The 21,245-nt window shown below is 44.6% G+C and overlaps 1 protein-coding gene across 1 annotated transcript in view; it reads right to left on the reverse strand.

Annotated features, from left to right (window-relative positions):
• Positions 1-3,864, reverse strand: part of Nucb2 (nucleobindin 2) — a 36,202-nt gene extending 32,338 nt beyond the window's left edge. Inside the window, exon 1 of the mRNA XM_032892827.1 lies at positions 3,752-3,864. The gene's annotated coding sequence lies outside the window, so the exon portion shown is untranslated. The remainder of the gene's footprint in view (positions 1-3,751) is intronic.
• Positions 3,865-21,245: the final 17,381 nt, after the last annotated feature.

Raw genomic sequence — 21,245 nt, forward strand, 5'->3', positions numbered from 1 at the left:
ACCCAGGGCCTTGCGTTTTGCTAGGCAAGCGCTCTACCACTGAGCCAAATCCTCAACCCCAGAAATATTTCTTTATAATTACTTACCACTACCTGAAAACAGTTAACTTGGAGGTGACAGGATGGATTGATGGGTAAGGGCACCTGCCACCAAGCTTGGCAAACCTGAGACCCAGAAACCACATGGTAGAGTTGAACTAACTTTTGATCCTTGTCCTCTGACCTTCCACATGCATGCCAATGTCCACACATACAAAAATGAGTATTATAATTAACTAACTTGACCTGTTTGTCACAGATAGGCTACTTATTATTATTATTATTTTATTATTATTGTTATTAATTATACATGTATTGCCTACTTATTTATATGCACACCATATGCATGTAGGTACCTGTAGGAGCCAGAAGAGAGTGTCAGAGCCCCTGAAATAGAAGTTAGAGGCAGTTGTGACCAACCCGATATGGGTTCTAGACCCTCTGCAAGAACAGCAAGTGTTGTTAAGCACTGAGCCATCTCTCCCTGCCACAGACATAAAACTCAGTGCACTGCAATGCCGTCTCTGAAACTCCGCTACATAAGACAGTATGTACCATGGTTAAATACAACGCTGAATGTACTTCTATGTTGTCTGCAAGGAAAATAAGAAAACCAAACCTCTCCAAATCTTAGTAACAGGTGTCTTTTGGGGCAGTGTATTTAATGTAGAGGGGAGAGAATATGCAGGATACCTTTGTACATGACTTCAATACAACATGGTAAAAACAAACAAATAAACAGCACATTGAACCCTAGCCTCTTTCATTCATCCGACAGTTGTTTACACATCTCTTCCTTTCCCTCCCCAACACCCACCCCCCGGGTGCTGGGAATTGAATGGATGCTAAGGTAGGGTTCCATTCTTAGTCTGAAACTTGATTTTCTGAGTCTTGATTTTCCGAGTCTTGATTTTCCTAACTATGAAACTGAATTAAGCTGGACATGGTATCTACTGCCTATAATCCTAGAATCCAGGAGAATAAGTTAGGTGAATGGCCTTCAGTTTGAGGTCAAGCTTGGCTACATAGTGAGTTAAGGACAGCCTGGGCTACATGAAACTCTGCCACAAAACATTTTAAAAAAGTATAAATTATTTTCAACACATTTTTAAATTTTTACTTATTTATGTATTTACTTCATGTGTGTTCACATGAGCTCCATGACACTCGAATAAAAGTCAGAGAAACACTTGAGAGAGTTGGTTCTTTTTTCCACCTTGACATGGGTTACAGGATTGAACTTGGGACATCAGGCTTGGCAGCAAGCACCTTTACCCTCAGAGGCATCTTGTCAGCCCTTCAGTAGGTTTTAAAAACTAGCACTTGATCCTTCCAGCTCCCCAAATACTCAAAGTAATATTTTGCAGACACCAATCACTAAGAGGGTCCTTAGGAAGTAGGACACGAGTTTAACATACATTATTCTAACACTGTCAGCAGTGACACACACAACATATCCTAAATAAAGACACTAGAGCTAATGCCCATCATAAATGACTACTAATTTGAAAACTATCCTAACTGCCTTCTCATGATTTCATTTCAATTTGCACTTAGTGAACACAAACGAACTTGGCAAAAGCCATGCTGAAAGCTGGGCTGGGTGGTACACACCTGTAATCCCAGCTCTCAGAAGGCTTAGATTGAAAGACTGCTGTAAGATCCAGGCCAACCTGGGCTACATATTGAGTCTGAGTCTACCCTGTCTTAAACAAACAAGCAAAAACAAACAAAAAGTACACCAAAAGGATATAGAAAATGTGTGAGGAGTTGGAGGGATGGCGTTAGGTTAAGGAGATGGCTGTCAGTAAACTTTGCCACAGAAGCATAAGGACCTGAGTTTGGATCCCAAGCACGGACATAAAAAGCCAGGTGGGCCACATGCCTACAATCCCAACAATAAGGACCCAGAGACAGGAGGATCCCTGAAGCTCCTTGGCCAGATAGGTGAGCTCCAGGTCTCAAAACATATGGTGGAAAGTGATGGAAGACACCTGAAATTTGTGGACACACACGCTTGCGGGCATGCACGCATGCACACATGCACACGCCCAGGTACACAGTATGAAATGAACAGCTAAGTACCTTGGGGAACAGAGATGAGTAAACGCAACAGGGGCTCCACCACAAAGCCGTGGGTAAATGAAAAGAACCTAAGAACAGCATCTATGAAGCCACAAGGAGGCAGAGAGGAATTGTTAAAATGTATCTATGGATGCTTGTGTGGAGGTCAAAGGACAACTTGCAGAAGCTGGTGCCCCACTTCTACCATATGGGTCACTGAGACCAAACTCAGAGGGATGTCAGACTTGGCTGCAAGAGCCTTTATCTACAGGGCCACCTAGATGGCTTTTGGAACTGAATTTTTGACCCACATCAGACAAACAATGATGGAGAGTCCTGTGCTCACCTAATAACTAGAGTGATACTGTCTGAGAGTTCATTTATAATTCTAAATTTCCATTATTTTAATGTTCAACCCTGCTGTATTAAAGGAGGAGTGTGTGTTGGAACACACACCATTATTTGTTGAATTTGAGTTTTATAGAGCCATAACACAGTTTTAAGTAAGGAAAAGTCCTGATACAATTTCTAAGAAGAATAAGATAAAACAATTTGAGTGTTACTTGAGTCCAATTAACAAAACCAGCCAAGGAAAACCTTAAGAAGCAATTGAAATAGCCAAAGGCTACCTGGTCCAAATGTCTGATAAAACACTATCATATCACTTCTTGACAATTCTGTGGGACAATCAACTCAACATTTAAAGTGTTCCTATAAGGAAATCCCAAAATTAACCATAACTCACTATAACAAATATTTTCATTTAAGCCCTGTATCCTTCTGCCTCAGGCTCCCCTAATAGCTAATATTGTGTGAGTCACCACCTTCCTGTCTTTTGTCAAAATCAGGATGATTGGGGAGGGGGGTAGAATGTATATTATTTATCACAGAGTTGACAGAGCCTTAACTAAGAAACTAAGAGGATAGGACTCAGCATTCAATTTGTGTAAAAGGTAATTAACCTGGTGAAAGGTATAAATCATCAGAACAAGGGTTCCTGTTCATTTTTGTTCTCCCCCCCTCCATCCCTTTTTGATTTTGCAAAATAATTGTCTGGTGAGACGGCTGTCTGCATCAACCACAGTAACCACAGCAGCTCACCGAGGTAACATTCAGCAGGTGCAACAAGAAACATCTTTCTCTTCCCCCTAAATCGAAAGGGCTCCTCTTTCGCCTAATTTGTCACTTTGGGGCAAACGATACTACAGCTGGCAGGAACTTTCTCCTTAGTGGCAGATGCTAGCTTCGCATACTCTGGGAGGGAAGAGCGGTGTTCCTGGGCCTAGCTTTGCTCCGCAGTGCTGGGGGGCGCGGAGCATCAGCCCCGAATCTGTAGGTCCAGAGACCTTATCAGTGGGCATGCCCCGCGCCCACGGACCCCGCCCCAGTCTAAGTCCAGCACCTACTCCGCTTACTTACCCTGCTACCCATCCCGAAGAAAAGCTCAGGTGCCCTGTAGCTAGAAGAGTGGTGGAATGGACCCGGAACCTCCGGCTTCAGCTAGGAGACCCTCCCCAATCCTGCCCGCCCAGAACTCGGCCCTCCACACTCAAAACCAGGGCAGGGCAAGAACAGACCTACACCCTCTTTCCTGTGACCCTCCCAGCCTCCTCGAAGCTGGGATCTACACCCAGCTCCGCGCCACTAACCTTCTCTGCAGAGTCCCCGTGCGCGAGGCTAAGCCGACTGATGCCCGCCGCGAGCACACCAGTTTTTCCCTGCCCACGGCCCTCCGCCTTGCTCTGATCCACTGCCTAATGCGTGCCCGCCTCCTGGTTGCCATGGTGACTGCCTCCGCCTCTGACAGCTGCTAATTGGTCCGGCTCCGGACCGCGGAGAACGCCTATTGGTGAGTTGGTCCAGGGACGCGCCTACGCGAAGGCGCTTTGGGAAGACCAAGCCAAGGGGGACGTGGCGCTCTCCGACACGGGTGAGGAGGCCGCGCCTCTTCCTTCCTTTGCTGTCCTAGACTAGCTGGTAGCGCAGGACTTCGGAGGGTGAAGTGTTGCCCGGGGATCCTCCACAAAATCTTAGGGTTTGCAGGCTTTTGGTCTCTGGCCTGCACCTGCAGCGCTCACAGTGGCGGAGAAAAAAGTGGCAGCCCTCTTGTGGGTCCTTGGAGAACCTCTTTCTTGGAGAGATTTAGACTTGTCTGTAAAGGTACCCCACCCTCATTATCCTGGGCCCTGCGTCCCTGTACCTAATAATAGCATCTACCTCACTTTTATCTCATGCACATCTTTAGATACAGCTTTTTATTCTCTCTACCCCATGGAGTCAAGACATCTTCAAAACATTTAACATTAACATTTTAACGATGGGGCTCTTAAACGTTCCTGTTTAGAGGGTAGAAAAGCTTTAGAACCTTGGAGCTGGTTTTGCACTTTGAGTGCCTGTTACTCACATCTTACTGATTTTTAGGGCATTTTTTTTTCCCATCTAAAGAAAAAGGTTCTAGGGGTTGGGGATTTAGCTAAGTGGTAGAGCGCTTGCCTAGCAGGCGCAAGGTCCTGGGTTCGGTCCCCAGCTCCGGAAAAAAAAGAAAAGAAAAAAAAGAAAAAGGTTCTAGGTTGTGTATTGATTGGTCTCCTCGCTGCAATGAAAAATACTAAGAAAAGCAATTAACGAAGGGGAGGACTCAGTTTAAGGGTGCCCTTCGGTACAGCAGCAGAAGCTTGAGCAGCTGGTCACAAGAAGCAGAGAGAGGAGTGTTGATACTCTCACTCCCTCTCTGTCTCTCTCTGTCTCCGTCTTACTCGCGATCTCAAGTTGGTTGACTCTACAAATGACCCAGAAATCCAGAGGAAGGTGAACTGCAATGGGAACCACTGTTAGCAAGACACAACATGGGTTAGTGGCTGCATGCACCATTAGGGATCAGATTTCTTCCCTCTTGCGACATTCAACTTTTCTAACCCATCATAAGGTCTGATGGCAAGGGGAAAGGGATGGGACAAGGTATCAGAACACTATGCTTCCATTTCCTTGTGTGTAAAATGGGGTCAATAACAGCACACGCACGCACACACTTACTAATCAATAAAAAAATGAATTTAAAAAGTGGCTGTCACATTGTAGTAACTCAGCCATTCTTGGGGTGATGACTAAATCAAGACAGACCTCAGCCTCTAGATTGTAAGTCTTACCCACACCTCTTTTCCATTTACTTAGAATGATACCCCAAAGCTAAACTCCTTTTGTGTTTTAGAATCAGGGTCCGTTTTTTGTTGTGTGGCTCCGCCTCCACTGAGGGATTAAGAGAAGAGACATAGGTTTTTAAAAATGAACAAATTGAATGTAATGACGTTTGAGGAAGATAAAAGATTCTGGCATAGCAACACTAAATTTCGACCTGAGAGATATTACCTCCATCAGAAGTGTCGTTAGTAACCATGTAAGATTGGAGTTGATATGCCACCCCAACACTGGGAATTACTAGAATTCCTAGGCAGAGGCGCCCCCACACCTTCAGTACCGCTGTATGGCAGATGGAAGCAAAGGAATCTGGAATTCCAGGCTAGCCTGGGCTATGTAAGAGCCTGCCTTATGAAACAAAACCAAAATACTAGACTGTAAACATATTAAAGCCAGGAACATTTTTATTACCTATCATCTATCACAAGGACAAAAACCTTGTGAGTTGAGCACAAAAAAAAAAAAAATGGGTGTAGCTTTTCTAAGGGCAAACCTTAGTAATCCTGGCGGTGATCTGCCTGGATAAATCATAGAAATCCGACGGAGATCAGTAAAACCTAGCAAACGGGAAGGTGAGATCCATCCAGTGGTGTAATTCAGAAGATAAGGAACAGGAGTATGGTGACGGAGGTGGAGGCACCTTTCTGGGGTGAAGGGCACGGGGAAGACAAGAAAAACAGGATGAACGATGAGTAAACAGCAAGATTCTGGATTAGGAAACAGCGGGGCACAGCACTTCAGAAGGCCATGAGGACAAAAGCCTGGCACTGCCTGGCTTTTAATCCAAGCACTTGAGAGACTGAAGCAGAAGACTCAACTTTGAGGTCAGCCTGGGCAACCGGGTGAGACCCTGACTCAAAGTCTCCCACCAAACAGTACTAAGCCAAAGCAAAGATGAGTTCTTACAGTAAAAAATGGTAAAGGAAAAAGCAGCAAGGGTGAGGAATGTGTCCAGTGGTGGAGAGCATCCCTGGTGTACTCAAGGCCCTGGTTCAGTCTTCAGCACTGAAAGGAAGGAGGAGGAAGGGAGGCAGGGAGACATGTGTAAGGAAATGAACAGGTTGAACATAATGACACTTGAGGAAGATAAAAGTAATGTGGTGTAGGGACAACTTGAGAGATATTACCTACGTCATAAGTGTTGTTAGTAACCATGTACGATTTGAGTTGATATGCCACCCCAATGCTGGAGGGATTACTAGACTTGTAGGCATGGTGGTCCCCACACATCAATACTAGCATGCGGTAGATGGGAGCAAAAGGATAGGAAGCCCAGGCCAGCCTGGGCGATGTAAGAACCTGCCGTATGAGCCAAAAGCAAACAAAATACTAGAAAACATGGAAGATGACTCATGGGAGTGTTGAATGAGGTTCTAAGAGGACAAAGAAATGTTACTTAATAAATAAAGCCTGAGGGGTTGGGGATTTAGCTCAGTGGTAGAGCGCTTGCCTAGCAAGTGCAAGGCCCTGGGTTCGGTCCCCAGCTCCGAAAAAAAGAAAAATAAAATAAAATAAAATAAAATAAAAGAAAGAAAGAAAGAAAGAAAGAAAGAAAGAAAGAAAGAAAGAAAGAAAGAAAGAAAGAAAGCCTGAAACTTAGGTTTTAGCCAGGATGGAGAATGTCTTGATAGGCAGAAGGGTGGAAGAAAAGTCAGGACATTACACAAGTCAGAATCCTTCCCCGACACTGCCTCAAATGCCAGGCATTTGTGCCTGGTCTTGAATCTGTTATCTGACTCTAGGCCTGGTGTGTATTCTAGCAGACTAACCGATCAGCTCGTCAGGTAACCAATAAGTCAACGTCTGAATGGAGAGGTAAAATGAGCAAGAAGTCGATGGATTCGAGGGTGAGAGAGGACTCGGTTTTCTCAAAGGAACTGGCCACTGGGAGTTCGACCATGCTCCAGTGGGTATATGATCAACACAAATTGGACAGTATTTTTGTTTGTTTGGTTGGTTGGTTTTGGCTTTATCTCTTCTTTTGGTTTTTTTTTGGGGGGGGGTCACAAAGGGAGGACTCGGAAGTGTGAGAGTATCTGATGTGAAATTCCCAAATAATCAATAATCAATAAAAATATTATGTTGGGGGCTGAAGAGATGGCTCAGTGGTTAAGGGCACTGACTGCTCTTCCAGAGGTCCTGAGTTCAATTCCCATCAACTACATGGTAGTTCACAGCCATCTGTAATGGGATCAGATGCCCTCTTCTGGTGTGTCTGAAGATAGTGACACAGTATTCATATGAAATAAATAAATCTAAACATTAAAAAAAAACTTGCCGTTGCTTAGCATTATTAACTATGAGCAAGCTCCTAGGCAGTAGTGATTTATGCTACAGAGATGGTGAAGAGTAGATTAGAGGGTGCCTTGCATAGCGTGCTACGGGGATATGTGAAAAAGCATTTCTGCACCTGTAACCTGGGGTGCATATTAGTTGCTGGAGATGGTACTGAATAGAGTTTTTCTTCTCTCCTCACACACCCATCTGCCCGTTACCTAGGAAACCCCAGCTGATTATTGCCTTCATGGGATATCACTCATCTTGAACTAGGCAATTTGATTCTTTAATTTCCAAGGAAACCTCAGCTCAGCTAAGAAACTCAAAATGAGTTTGCTGGAGGGCAGGCAAGAAGTAAAGAAAAACATCTGGACAAACCAGCAACTGTGAGCCGTGCTCCATAGAGTAGTTCTTGGTACCTCGGGAGAGCGGGTGCCTTTCAGCTGCTTCTGGGTGGTTGTTTTATGTCCATTGTTCCCCGCCCCCCTTTCTCTCTCTGTGCGTGTGTGTGCGTGTGTGTGTGAGTGTGTGTGTGTGTGTGTGAGTGTGTGAGTGCGTGTGTGTATGAGTGTGTGAGTGTGTGTGTGTGACTGTGTGAGTGTGTGTGTGTGTGTGACTGTGTGAGTGTGTGTGTATGTGTGTGTGCGTGTGTGTGTACATATATTGCATATATTCTAATGTTTTGTTACAGCTTCTCTCTCTGTAGCCCTCAATGCCCTGGAATTACATATGTAACCCAAACTGGCCTTGAACTAGTAGCAAGCCTCCTGCCTCTGTCTCCTGACTGCTGAGATTACAGGCCTATGCCACCGTCTCCCACCTTTTTTCTTTTTCTTGATGTAATATCCCCAACTGTCTTGGGACTCACTCTGTGATCCAGGCTGGCCTTGAACTCAGAGGTCTACCTGCCTTTGCCTCCCCAGTGCTGGGATTAAAGGTGTACACCCAGCCTATTTTGGCCTCTTGATATGACAGTATGCCCCTCTGTATTCTTCTTCCAGGATTCAACTTGGCAGCAATTGATCAGTTGGTTACAAAGGCAAGCTCTTTGTGTTCAGAAGATGGACAGAGACAGTAGAGACTGTCTACTACTCCAGACACATTAAGTACTCAAAAACTAAAAAGAAAAAAAGGAAAAACCCAACTCAACAGCAAACTCTGTGGGAGCCAAGACTTAGAATAAGGTCTCTTCACAGATCAGCCTCCTGTGGCGATTGGACCCCATCCCCCCACTGCCTGCTTTTGTAGATAGTTTTGTTGGCATACAGCCATATTTACCAAGTAAACACATTACATATATAGTATCTTTACATAGTGCCTCTGACTACCATGGTATTGCAATGGCAGATCTGAGTAGATAATAAATTTTTTTTCAGCTCTCAAGACACAAATTATGAGCCAGGTGCAGTGGCACACATATACCTGTAATTCCAGCTATTCAGGAGGCTGAGACAGGAGGATTGCAAGTTTGGGACCTGCCTGGAATTAAGCAAGATGATCTCAAAATACAGTGTGAGAGTACTGGGCATATATCTCAGTGGGAGAGTGCTTTCATGGCATGTTCAGCAGCCAGGATCATAGAAAAAGAAAATTATTACTACTTGGCCTTTACAGAAAATAAATGAGTAAATCAAGGTCTTTATAATTCATGCAAAATCCTATTGTCAGTATCCTTTGTGAAAAGAAAATGCTTTACCCTTATCAAGTTCTCTAATCCATTACTAATCAGTCTCCCATGAATATACAAACCATTTACATATTTAAAAGTATTCTGGGTTGGGGATTTAGCTCAGTGGTAGAGCGCTTGCCTAGCAAGCGAAAGGCCCTGGGTTCAGTCCCCAGCTCCGAAAAAAAGAAAAGAAAAAAAAAAGTATTCTACTACTACTACTACTACTACTACTACTACTACTACTACTACTACTACCACTACTACTACTACTACTATTACTGTGATTTTGTGTGTGTGTGTGTGTGTGTGTGTGTGTGTGTGTGTGTGTGTGTGTGTGTAAATGCATGATGTGGGGGGGCAGAGGACAATTTTTCCTCACGTTTTAGTAGATAACCTGAATCACTTCTGTTGAGAACTTCCTTATGTCAATTTGGTCAGTCTCCTGGTTTGTTGAGGTGAGGGGTTGTCACCATAGGATGGAACTTGAGGCCTCACACATTGAACAGTGCTCTCAGGTTGAGCTACATTCCCTAACCCAAGCCACTCATTACTTTCGTTTGTTCGTTTGTTTTCTTAATTTGGGGTTATAGGAGCTGGATCAAGTGTAGCCCAAGTTAACCTCTGTGTAGCCAAGGATGACCTTGAACCTCTGATTCTCCTGCTTCTGACTCTCAAGTGCTAGTATTAGAGGGATACACTACTATACTCCTTGTGACATTATGAATCTTGACCTCCAAAGTAGGAAGCATGGAGAGCAGGGATTGGGCAGGCAAGGCAGCAAAGGGCCTTTTCTGGGAAAGTTCTTTCCCTTTCTTTCGCAGGACTTTTCACAGTGGTCCTGCCAATCATTCTCTTCACCTTAGGGTATCCTGGGATAGCCAGTGTCCGGCAGAGGGGAAGGCAATAGTCGTGACTGACTTGTGTCAATCCTAATTATTTCTTTCTACATTGCTACCCCCACACCAAATTTGGGTTCCATTAACAAGCAGGAACCGAGTTGAGTGGTTGGTTGGGAAATAATACCATGCTCACCGTATCTCAGTTTCAAATCTGCAAGAGCCTCCGGTCTCACTATTCCTTTCCTCTTTCTGCACATGTGTAACCTAGTAGGCAGTCGCTTTGCTCATGCTGACTTGGTTCCTATTACCCAATGGCTCTACTCCTGTCTTTGGATAGTCCTCTCCTTTCCCATAATCCTTCTCTGCCTGTAGAGTCACCAACCAGGCCTGTGAATATTGTACCACAGAGTATCTTCCATAGTGTAAAAATCCCTTCCTATTAAATAAAGAAATGTTTTTAAAAAAGAAAGTAGTAACATATAGTACAGAACTCAGGGACTTTAGTGCAAAGTTCTTTCAACTTTTCTATATGCTTAAAACATCCATAATGTAATTTTGACAAGAAAATCCCTTCTTTGACCCCCAAGACAACCCTCCAAATTGTTTTTCTGCTTATTTTTCAAACATTTTAAATTTACTTTGAGGCAGGTCCCACCGTGGTACCTCTGGCTGGCCTGTGACTCACTACATAGCCCAAGGCCAAGGTAGCTTCCAAGCTGTGATAAGTGAGAGAGATTGCTCAGGGGGCACTAACCTCTCAAGCCTGACAATCTGAGTTCCATCCCAGAGGCCATAGCAGGAAGATAAAACTAACTCCTAAAAGTCACCCTCTGACCGTGTCTGGACAATTTTATGTCAGATTGATACAAGCAGAGTCATCTGAGAGGAAGGCGCCTTAACTGAGAAAATGTTGCTATAAGATCTGGCTGTAAGCAAGTCTGTAGAGCATTTTCTTTTCTTTTTTTTTTTTTTTTTTCTTTTTTTTTTTGGGGCTGGGGACGAACCCAGGACCTTCTTGCTTCCTAGGCAAGGGGCTACCATTGAGCCAAATCCCAACCCCGAGCATTTTTCTTAATTAGTGATTGTGGGGAGGCTCAGCCCACTGTGGGTGGGGCCATCCCTGAGCTGATGGACCTGGGTTCTATGAGAAAGCAGACTGAACAAGCCATAAGGAACAAGCCAATAAGTAGCACTCCGCCATGACCTCTGCTTCATTTCCTGCCTCCAGGTTCTTGCCCTGTCTGAGTACCTTCCCTGACTTCCTTCAATAATCAACAGTAATGTGAAAACCAAGCAAACCCTTTCCTCCCCAATTTGCTTTTGGTCATGGTGTTCCAATACAGCAATAGTAACTGTGGTGGTTTGAATAGATTTGGATCCCATAGACTCATGTGTTTGAATGCTTGGCCATAGGGAGTGGCACTATTAGGAGGTATGGCCTTCTTGGAGTAGATGTGGCCTTGCTAGAAGAAGTGTGTCATTGTGGAGGTGGGCTTTGAGGTCTCCTATGCTCAAACTCCACCCAGTATGGAATCCAGTCCCCTCCTTGCTGCCTTCAGATCAAGATGTTGAACTCTCAACTCCTTCTCCAGCACCATGTCCGTCAGCAGGTTGCCACGCTCTCACCTTGATGATAATGGACTGAACCTCTGAAACTGTAAGCCAGCCCCAATTAAACGTCTTTTATAAGAGTTGCCTTGGTCATGGTGACTCTTCACAGCAGTAAAACCCTAAAACAGTAACCCTAACTAAGAAAGACCTCTACCTGTAAATTGTGACATTTATAGTCATACACACATACACCCAAAACTAATACAATTTTAAAATTCACACCAAAAGATTGCCAAGTGTCACCACGTGCCTTTAATCCCAGCATGTGGAAAGCAGAGACAGACAGATCCCTGAGGCCCTGAGGTATGGAGAAGGAACATAGTTCCTGTCTAAAACCAGGAACAGGCTAGGCAGAGCCAGCAGTAGCCTGGGGCCAGGGCCCTGGGGGAACTTCATATTTTGGATCCTGGGAATCTAACTCTTCCCCACAGAGGGGCCCTGGTTATCAGTACCAAGGTTTCTGTGTGCCGGGTCTGTGATGCCTGTGAGATAGTCTGAGCTGCCCTTATGCAACATTGCTTGGTTACTTCCTGCTGATGTCATCCTGCCCCATGGTAGCTTTCTGTTGCTTCTGTTTCTTCCCTCTACAAACGGTCAGTAAGATACTGGGTTTCTTAATAGACTTCCTTGCATGAGCCACCAGCTTGTGCAGGACCTCCTGACCTGCCCTGGCTTCCTGACTACTCCTCATCCCCTGGTCCTCCCTCTCAGGAACTTGTCATTGAAGAACAACATGCTGATTCAGGTCAGTTGACTTTCTCCATGTACCCTACCCCTCTTTTACTTGGACTTTTATGTAACTCTGCCTTCCATTTCTACTTCTCCTCTGAGACCATTTCTTCATAAAGTCGTCTTTGAATGGACATTTTCCATCGCTTCCTCTGTCTCTTTTTACTCTTTTCCTCGGTTTCCTGGCCACCATGATGTGAACTGTTCTGCTCTGCCATGCCCTCACCACCATGGAGAACTCACAGCTCTGAAGCTGTATTCCAAAATCAGCCTCTGCTCCCCTAAATTGTTCTCTCAGACACTGGGGTCGCACTGACACAAAGTCTGACTAATGCAGCTGCCACACAAAGTTTTCTCTGGGAGATGTGGGGCTTTGCTTCTGGAGCCTCTCGGGGAAACATGGGCTTAGCTCATAGCTTTCTGCTATTACCTGCTTCAGAGTCACGGTTTTCATCAACACAACAACAGTCAGACAGTGAATGAGGAAGCCCTGTAGCTCATGTGTCATTTCTGTCAGAAATCTCCTAACTACAGTGGTTGCCCTAAGAGCTCCTCCCTTAGCTGACAGAGATGTGACAGGTTTTTCCTCACCATAAGCCAACTCCCAACTCAGAACTCTACCTCCGCCCTTTTCCCTGATCCAAACTTCTACCTGACAGGTCTCCATACCCCTGACTGCGCCTTAGCATCTATTTCTCTGCAACCCGCTCTGCACTCACTCCTTCCTTATCTCGGTAAACAGTATGCACAGTTGCTCAACTGAAACCTTGTGAGTCAGCTGAGATCCTCCTCCATCCCACGCATCTAAGCCGTCTGTGGGTTCTTCTGCCTCCACCAACACCATCGTTTCTCGTGAGTGTCCTACCCCCATTGGTCCCACAGTCATCCCTTCTCCACACTGCTTTAAGAGACAGTACTTACTCCTTGAAGACAGCACTTTCTCGTCTAAACGCTTTAAACTCCTCGTGTCTGTCAAAACCTGCATGTCACTTTTCCTTCTGCCCAACCTCCTCCTACTCTCTCTGAGTCACTACACTTCAGCCACATGGGCTTGTCTGCACTTTGAAAACCTTCCCACCTAAGACCTCTGCCTAAGCTCGGTCCATTTCAGAAGAGTGACTGGTTCTCCTCAATCACTGGAATTCAAGTGCTGCCAGCCCCCAGCAGCCACCCAACCTTGCCTTGATCACATATTCACCTGAGCAAATGGGAGATGTAATTTCCCCCCCCCCCTCTCTCTCTCTTTTAATACATGGTCTCTCTAGTTCTCCGTGGCTGTCCTAAAGCTGGCTATGTAGACCAGGCTGGCTTCAAATTCACAGAGATCCACCTGCTTCTGTCTCCTGGATGCTGGCATCAAAGGCAAGTGCCATTGTGCCTGGATCCTTAATTTTTTTTTCTCACTAACTTGTAAGGTTTGTGAAGTTATAGAAGATATTTGGGTTATCACACAGATCCTATCAATATATATTTGTTAAACATATAAATGGACAGAAGAAAATTATCTCAAATATTAGTATTTTTCTTTTCATAATGTTTTGGCACGGAAATTTCACTTTTGCTTTTTTTCCTCCTTGAGAAAGAAAATGTGCCTTTAATCTCAGCCCTTGGGAGTCAGGGGCAGGCAGATCTCTGAGTTCAAGGCCATCCTTCTTGGTCTACAGATCAAGTTCCAAGACAGCCAGGGCTACACAGAGAAACCCTGCCTTGAAAAAAAAAAGAAAAGGAAAAGGGAAATGGAAAATGCAATTTCTCCCTTTTGCTATTATGCAGATTAACATGTAGGAGATAAATATTCATAGCAATAGATCATATGGAGATCTATTTACAGTAGACATAATTTCAAGTTTAAAGTCTTTAAAAACCATACTATCTCTGCAGAAAATGTCCTAAGAAAGAGCAGTGATCCTACTCCCGGCTGGCAATCTTACCAAACCTGCTCCCCTAAAAAAGTACAAAGCAGTGACGGCAACACATGCTGGGCTGTGCTGAGCAGCCAGCCTTTGCAGGCAGACCAATGGATTCTTCAGGCAATGGCAGCTGAGCACAGTCCCAACAGCGTGATGACTCCGTCAGGGCAAGCGGTGCTCCCTCCACCATTAGCAGAGCATTTGTTAGAAGCAGCAGAGTCGAAACTGCAATCAAAGGTGGCATTGTGAAAGACTCTAGAAGAATGTCTAGGAAAAGTACTGCAAGCATCAGTAGTAGCTTTGACATCAGGCTCTACAGGAAAGGGTGAAGAGATTGAATCAGTTAGTGATACAGTCAGAGACAAAGTCCTCCTCCCAGCACGTGGAGACAACAGAGTAGTTGTAGGTAACAAGGGCTCTTTCTCCTTGGAGCCAGTGGCATCTGTGGAAAGCTCCTCCCACAAGCCCTAAAGTGTTTCATCTTGTGCGTCACCCCCATGCCTCCCTTTTATGGTAAACCGATGATGTCAATGCTAATAGCACCGGTTTTCTCAAAGGTATGTTTTCTCTGCATTGTTAAAACATTTCTAAATGAAACTATGTAAATTTAAAAACATATGTCCATAATAAATGGGCCTATAATTCTAGCTGCTTGGGAGGCTAAATACAAGATCTGCTTTGGGCACGGAACGACTTCAAGACTGACCTGGGCAACTTAGTGGCACGGTGTCTTAAAAAAATTATTTTAAGCCTATGGACATAGCTTAGTGGTTAATATGTGCCTTCCCAGTGACACATACACACACACACACACACACACACACACACACACACACACACACATCTCAAAATAGAATTCTGAAGCATATTGCATTCACTAAACTTCTCATTTTTTTAAAATATTTATTTATTTCATGTATGTGGGTACACTGTAGCTATCTTCAGACACACCAGAAGAGGGCATCAGATCCCATTACAGATGGTTGTGAGCCACCATGTGGTTGTTGGGAATTGAACTCAGGTCCTCTGGAAGAGCAGTCAGTGCTCTTAACCAATGAGCCATCTCTCCAGCCCGTAAATTTCTCATTTTATGACAAATACCTGGTAAGCAGGAAAGGAAAGCTCACAGTTTAAGCAGGGATCCAGCCCATCTTGGTGGGGCAAGCATGGCAGCAGGAGCATGAGGTGGCTCGTCACACTGCATCCAGAGCTTGGAAGCAGACAGAGGACAGGAAGAGGAGTCAGGCCATAAAACCTCAAGGCCCAACCCCAGTGACTCACTTCATCTAAACAGATGCCATCTCCTAAAGGTTTCACAACTTTCTGACAGCGCCACCAGCCGGGGACCAAGTGTTCAAACACATGAGCCTGACTGGAAGTATTTCACATTTAAACACATGTATGTATGTATGTATGTATGTATGTATGTATGTATGTATGTATATATGTGTGTATATGTATGTATATATGTGTGTGTGTATATATATGTGTGTGTGTGTGTGTGTGTGTGTGTGTGTGTTCTGTCAGTTACAAGAACTGCAGCAGTTTAGAATAAATTCCAATCATGCAGTAAGAAGCATTATCCAATAAATCTTGTGTGTTACAGTCATAATTTTTGTTTTATGCCAAGGGAAGACCTTAGTGAGAATGTAATGAGCTCAGCTACTAACCCTTGGTCCCAATCCCAGGAACTTCATTCCATAAAGTTAAAAGAACATATGACTGTCCTCCCTGCTTAGGAATGAATGGCGTATCCAGTGAGCTGTCTCATCAGAGAATGCCTGTGATTCTGCACTGTGCTGTAAGCTGGGGATTGAGGAAACGGTACAGTTGGTGGAGTCCTTCATGAATACATGAAGCCCTGAGTTTGACCCTCAGCCCTGCATAAACCAGGCGTGCTGGCAGGCTCCTGAGATCCCAGCAATGAGGAAGCAGAGGCAGGAAGATGAGAGATTCAGAACCAGCCTGGGTTGCATGAAATGTCAACTCAGCCTGAAGCCAGGTAGCTCACCTGTTACTCACGTAAGGAGGAGGAGTCTGAGGAGGACTCACTCCCAAAAGGGTGGTACGATCCAGGCTTAGAGTGACGGTGGCCCACACACAGGACTTTGAGTTGTCTTTCTCCTAATTAGTTATTATATTTGGGATTTCTGAAATAAAAGCTAGAATTTCTGAGTTCTCTTGAAATGCTGGAGTCCTGATAGCCAGAGGCCTGCATGCCTCAGGGCATCAATTACCTGGAACAAAGAAATAACGTTCATCTTTACCAAGACAGGGTCTCCTGGTTTACCACAATCATCTACCTGTAGCCAACATGCATCTAGTGGTAACAGGTGAGTCAATGTTTGGAAATACATGGTAGGAGGAGAAAGAAATCCAGGACAAAAGAAGGGGAATCGTCATTATAGGCAACCTTCATTAGGGTCAAGCCTGCAGCTCTAACCACATCTTTCCACCATTATGCTGAACAAGCACATGACACCCCAAAACACATTGCTTTGCCACATTGGCCATTTTGAATAAAAAGCACTTAAAAATCCCAGTACTAGGGCTGAAGAGATGACTCAGTGGTTAAGAGCACTGACTGCTCTTCCAGAGGTCCTGAGTTCAATTCCCAGCAACCACATGGTGGCTCACAACCATCAGTAATGGGATCTGATGCCCTCTTCTGGTGTGTCTGAAGACAATGACAGTGTACTCATATACATAAAATAGCAATAAAATCTTTTTTCAAAAAAAAAAAAAGTCCCAGTACTAGAGCCTGAAAAGGTGGCTCAGTGGTTAAGAGCACTTGTTCTTGCAGATGACCCGGGGTTTGTTCCCAGCATCCCAATGGTGACTCATAACCATATATACTAAACACAACTTGCTTAGTACATACAATGTTACATATGATTTCAGAACTGACCACTTGATATTGGATAACCAACTGTTGGGGAAGGTCTTCCCTGGAGAGACTATTTCTCCCTCTCTTAGTATTCCTTAGTTACCTGTAGTTCCTTGTCTAGGGTCAGGGCCCCATGAGTTGTCCTTCTGTCTATAGACATGTCAGCATGTCTACTGGTGTCATTCTTTGCCAGGTCACGGTTAGGCAGCCACGTTACTGAGACTCTAAGACGTTCATAATCAAGGACTGGAAGAGCATTCTGCACACACGCGCTTAGGGAAACAACTCCCCATCCTACTCAGCACTTAGACGGTTTGAATCAAGAAACACGAGAGCACCTATGAGTCACGCCTTGGAGTGTGCATGTGAGAGCTTCCAATGTCAATTGTGGAGGAAGAGCCCACCCTGAATATAGGTGGCATTATCCTATGGGTTGGCATAATAATAACAAAACAATAATAATAGAATAATAATAAGAAGAAGAAGAAGGAGGAGGAGGAGGAGGAGGGGAGGAGGAGGAGGAGGAGGAGGAGGAGGAGGAGGAGGAGGAAGAAGAAGAAGAAGAAGAAGAAGAAGAAGAAGAAGAAGAAGAAGAAGAAGAAGAAGAAGAAGAAGAAGAAAAGAAGAAAAGAAGAAGAAGAAAAAGGGAAAAGGCAGAAGGCAGTCAGGTGGCACAAGACTATAATCCCAGCCCTTGGGAGGCAGAAGCAAGATCAATACAAGTTCTAAGTCAAGCCTGATCTACAAATCGAGTTCTAAGCCAGTCAGAGCTATACTGTAAGACCCTGTTCTACCCCAACTCCCAAAAGTAGAGAGAGCCAGATGAGAGCTGGTGATACAGTTCATTGGTAGAAAGTTTGTCTCACAGGCTGGTGACCCTGGGTTCAATCCTTGGTATCACAAAAACAAAAAGAATAAACCCTACCTATTCATCTCAGAGCAGAGGAGGCCTGGGAAGAGGCTCAGCTAGTGAAGTGCTTACCTTGGAAACATGAGGGCCTGAGTTAGAGCCCAGAACCATTTTGGGGGGTGGGGTGGGGTGGGGGGAAAAATGATGATGCATGTTTCTAATCCCAGTGCTCGGAGGCAGAGATGGGCAGATCCCTGGAGTTCATGAGCTAGCCCACCCAGCCTCCCCGCCATGTTCCAGCCCAGAGAGTGCTTCTCTCTCCAAAATTGCAACATAATAGAAAGTGTACCTCTCCAAGGAATGGCACCTGTCTTAGGGTTTTACTGCTGTGAAGAGACGCCATGACCAAAGCAACTCATATAAGGACAACATTCAGTTGGGGCTGGCTTACAGGTTCAGAGGTTCAGTTCAGTATCATCAAAGTAGGGATGTGGCAGCATCCAGGCAGGCCTGGCTCTGGAGAAGGAGCTGAGAGTTCTACATCTTGTTTCAAAGGCAAACAGGAGAAGACTGGCTCCCATGTGGCTAGGAGGAGAGTCTAAAAGCCCACCCCCACAGTGGAACACTTCCTCTAATAAGGCCACGTCCACTCCAACAAGGCCACACCTCCCCGTAGTGTAACTCCCCAGGTCAAGCATATTCAAATCACCACAGCAGCCAAGGTTGTCCACTGGCCCCTGTCACACACACATAAATGGGGTTGGGCACATAATATAGATTACTTCTCCTAACTACACCATACTCTCTTTAAGAAACGATTCTTTTGTTTGTTGGTGCACACCTATGAGCCCAGCACTTGGAAGGTAGAGACAGGAGGATCAAGTTCAAGGCCAGCCTGGGCTACAAGTTGCCTAACACAAATTCACTATGTAGCAAAGGTTAGCTTCAAACTTATCACCATAATCTTTCTGCCTCTGTCTTCCTTTTTTTTTTTTTTTTTTTTTTTTTTTTTTTTTTTTCAGAGCTGGGGACCGAACCCAGGGCCTTGCGCTTCCTAGGTAAGCGCTCTACCACTGAGCTAAATCCCCAGCCCCTGCCTCTGTCTTCCAAATGCTGGGATCACACGTGCATGTTGCCATGTTGGCCTGAGAAACCACTCTTCCATGATGCTTCTGCTGAACTCTGAAGGTGTCTTTATTATACCTTTATTGTACTTACAGTATTTTATTAATTTATTAATCTCCTTTTATGGAATTAGAGATCACACGTTAAAGGCAGTACATTTGTATCTTCTAGGTAAGTATTTGTTGAAGTAGGTCACAGGCAGTATAGAAACCCAGTAGGACATAGGTGATGGGATGGGATTGATATAGGACATACCATTATGTAATTTAAAAATTGCATAAGCAGATGAAGCAAAAATATGTCATGAGAAAAAAATCTGTGAGGTTATTTGATGACACCATTCTGGAAGTGTAGCCTTTACTTAGGCTTCCTGGATGATTCGAGCTTTTAGGAAGTCCTCCCATGTCCAAGGCCCAGCACCTACTGCGACATCTAGAGCTAGTAGAGTGAGTAAATGCTTGACAGACAGACTAATGAGTCTGAGAGTAGGCTAGCACATTCTAGGATTTGGGCCATGCTGAGGCATGCTTTAGCTCTGATCTGGGTTAGTCTGGAGGGCCTTAATTCTGTGCCAACCCGCACTTAGGAGTGTTAAGTTGTGCATGGGGCTGGTCACTCAGTGGAGGTCAGGCAGTGTTGTCTGCATACATGTGTGCCACTTTACATTGAGAATGTTCTGCTAGGTTTTGTGTGGGATCATCAGCTGGTGCCTGAACCAATACTGACATGTTCTGAAGCAATGTGCTTAGAATGACCTTCGTACATCTGTCCTTTAGTATAGGTTCCAGTTTATGCTGTGGATTGCTTTGGCTTTTAACTTGGCTCTGGAATTAGCCCTTAGCTGAGATCATGAACAAGGCCAAAATCACAGAATATGGTCAGAATTCAAGGATAACAGCCTTACACATTTTCTGTGACCAGAACTGGACTTGAACCTCCCAATCTTCCTGTCCCCACTTAGGTACATGTCATTATGCCTAGCTCTTGAGCAAGGTCTTGACAGACTAGCAGACACACACACACACACACACACACACACACTGCACTAAAGGTTAAAAAACTTTTAAACAAATATTAAACTCTATTTTTGTTTGTTTATCATTCAACAACTTGGTAACTCTGATATGACTTTTATGTATCTTAGGGTTGAGAAAATAAATAACATGTGAATTATTTCTAGAGCCCTCGATATCAGGGGTGAGGGGAACAAAGGGACAGAGAGAAGGAGCACAGAATAAAGTCTGTATTGGGTATTGGGTATCGGTATTGGGTCAGAATCAGAGGGATTAATGAATGTGTTTTTATATAAAGTGATGGGTCAAGGGGTTGGGGATTTAGCTCAGTGGTAGAGCGCTTGCCTAGCAAGCGCAAGGCCCTGGGTTCGGTCCCCAGCTCCAAAAAAAAGAAAAAAGAAAAAAAAAGTGGTGACTTTTCTGGAACCTCTGAAAAGCACATTCTGGTTTGTTTCATTTTTTTTTTTTATCAATTTCTTAATTTTTGTCTTTTAAGACAGGGTCTCATGTAGCCCAGGCTGGCCTCAAACTTGCAATGTAACTGAGTACTACCTTGAATTTCAGATCCTCCTGAGCACTGGGATGACCCCACCATGTGTTGTTTATGCAATCCTGGGACTGAATCTAGGACTGTGTGTATAGTAAGCAAGCACTCTACCAACTGAGCTGGATGCACATCTCCTAGAAACTGTCTCTCTCTCTCTCTCTCTCTCTCTCTCTCTCTCTCTCTCTCTCTCTCTCTCTCTCTCAGATCTTGTGTAGCTCAGACTGGCCTCAAACTCTATTAAGCAGTGGATGAACCCTCCTGCCCACTACAGTGCTAGGATTACAGTCACCCACTGCCTTCCACAGCTTAGTTATTTGGTTTCTAGGGGCTCTGCATCCAGCAGGTTCTTTAATGGCTTTTCTTTCACCACTAATCAATGTACCCCATGTTGTGACCCTGAGCATCCTCCAAGGCAGGCCTCAAAGCTATGGATTCAGAGGTTGTATGGAGGTCTGTTTCTCCTTGATTACCTCTCTCTTTGATAAGTGGGA

The sequence above is a fragment of the Rattus rattus genome, chromosome 2 (genome assembly GCF_011064425.1).
Source record: "Rattus rattus isolate New Zealand chromosome 2, Rrattus_CSIRO_v1, whole genome shotgun sequence".
In the NCBI taxonomy this organism is placed as follows: Eukaryota; Metazoa; Chordata; class Mammalia; order Rodentia; family Muridae; genus Rattus; species Rattus rattus.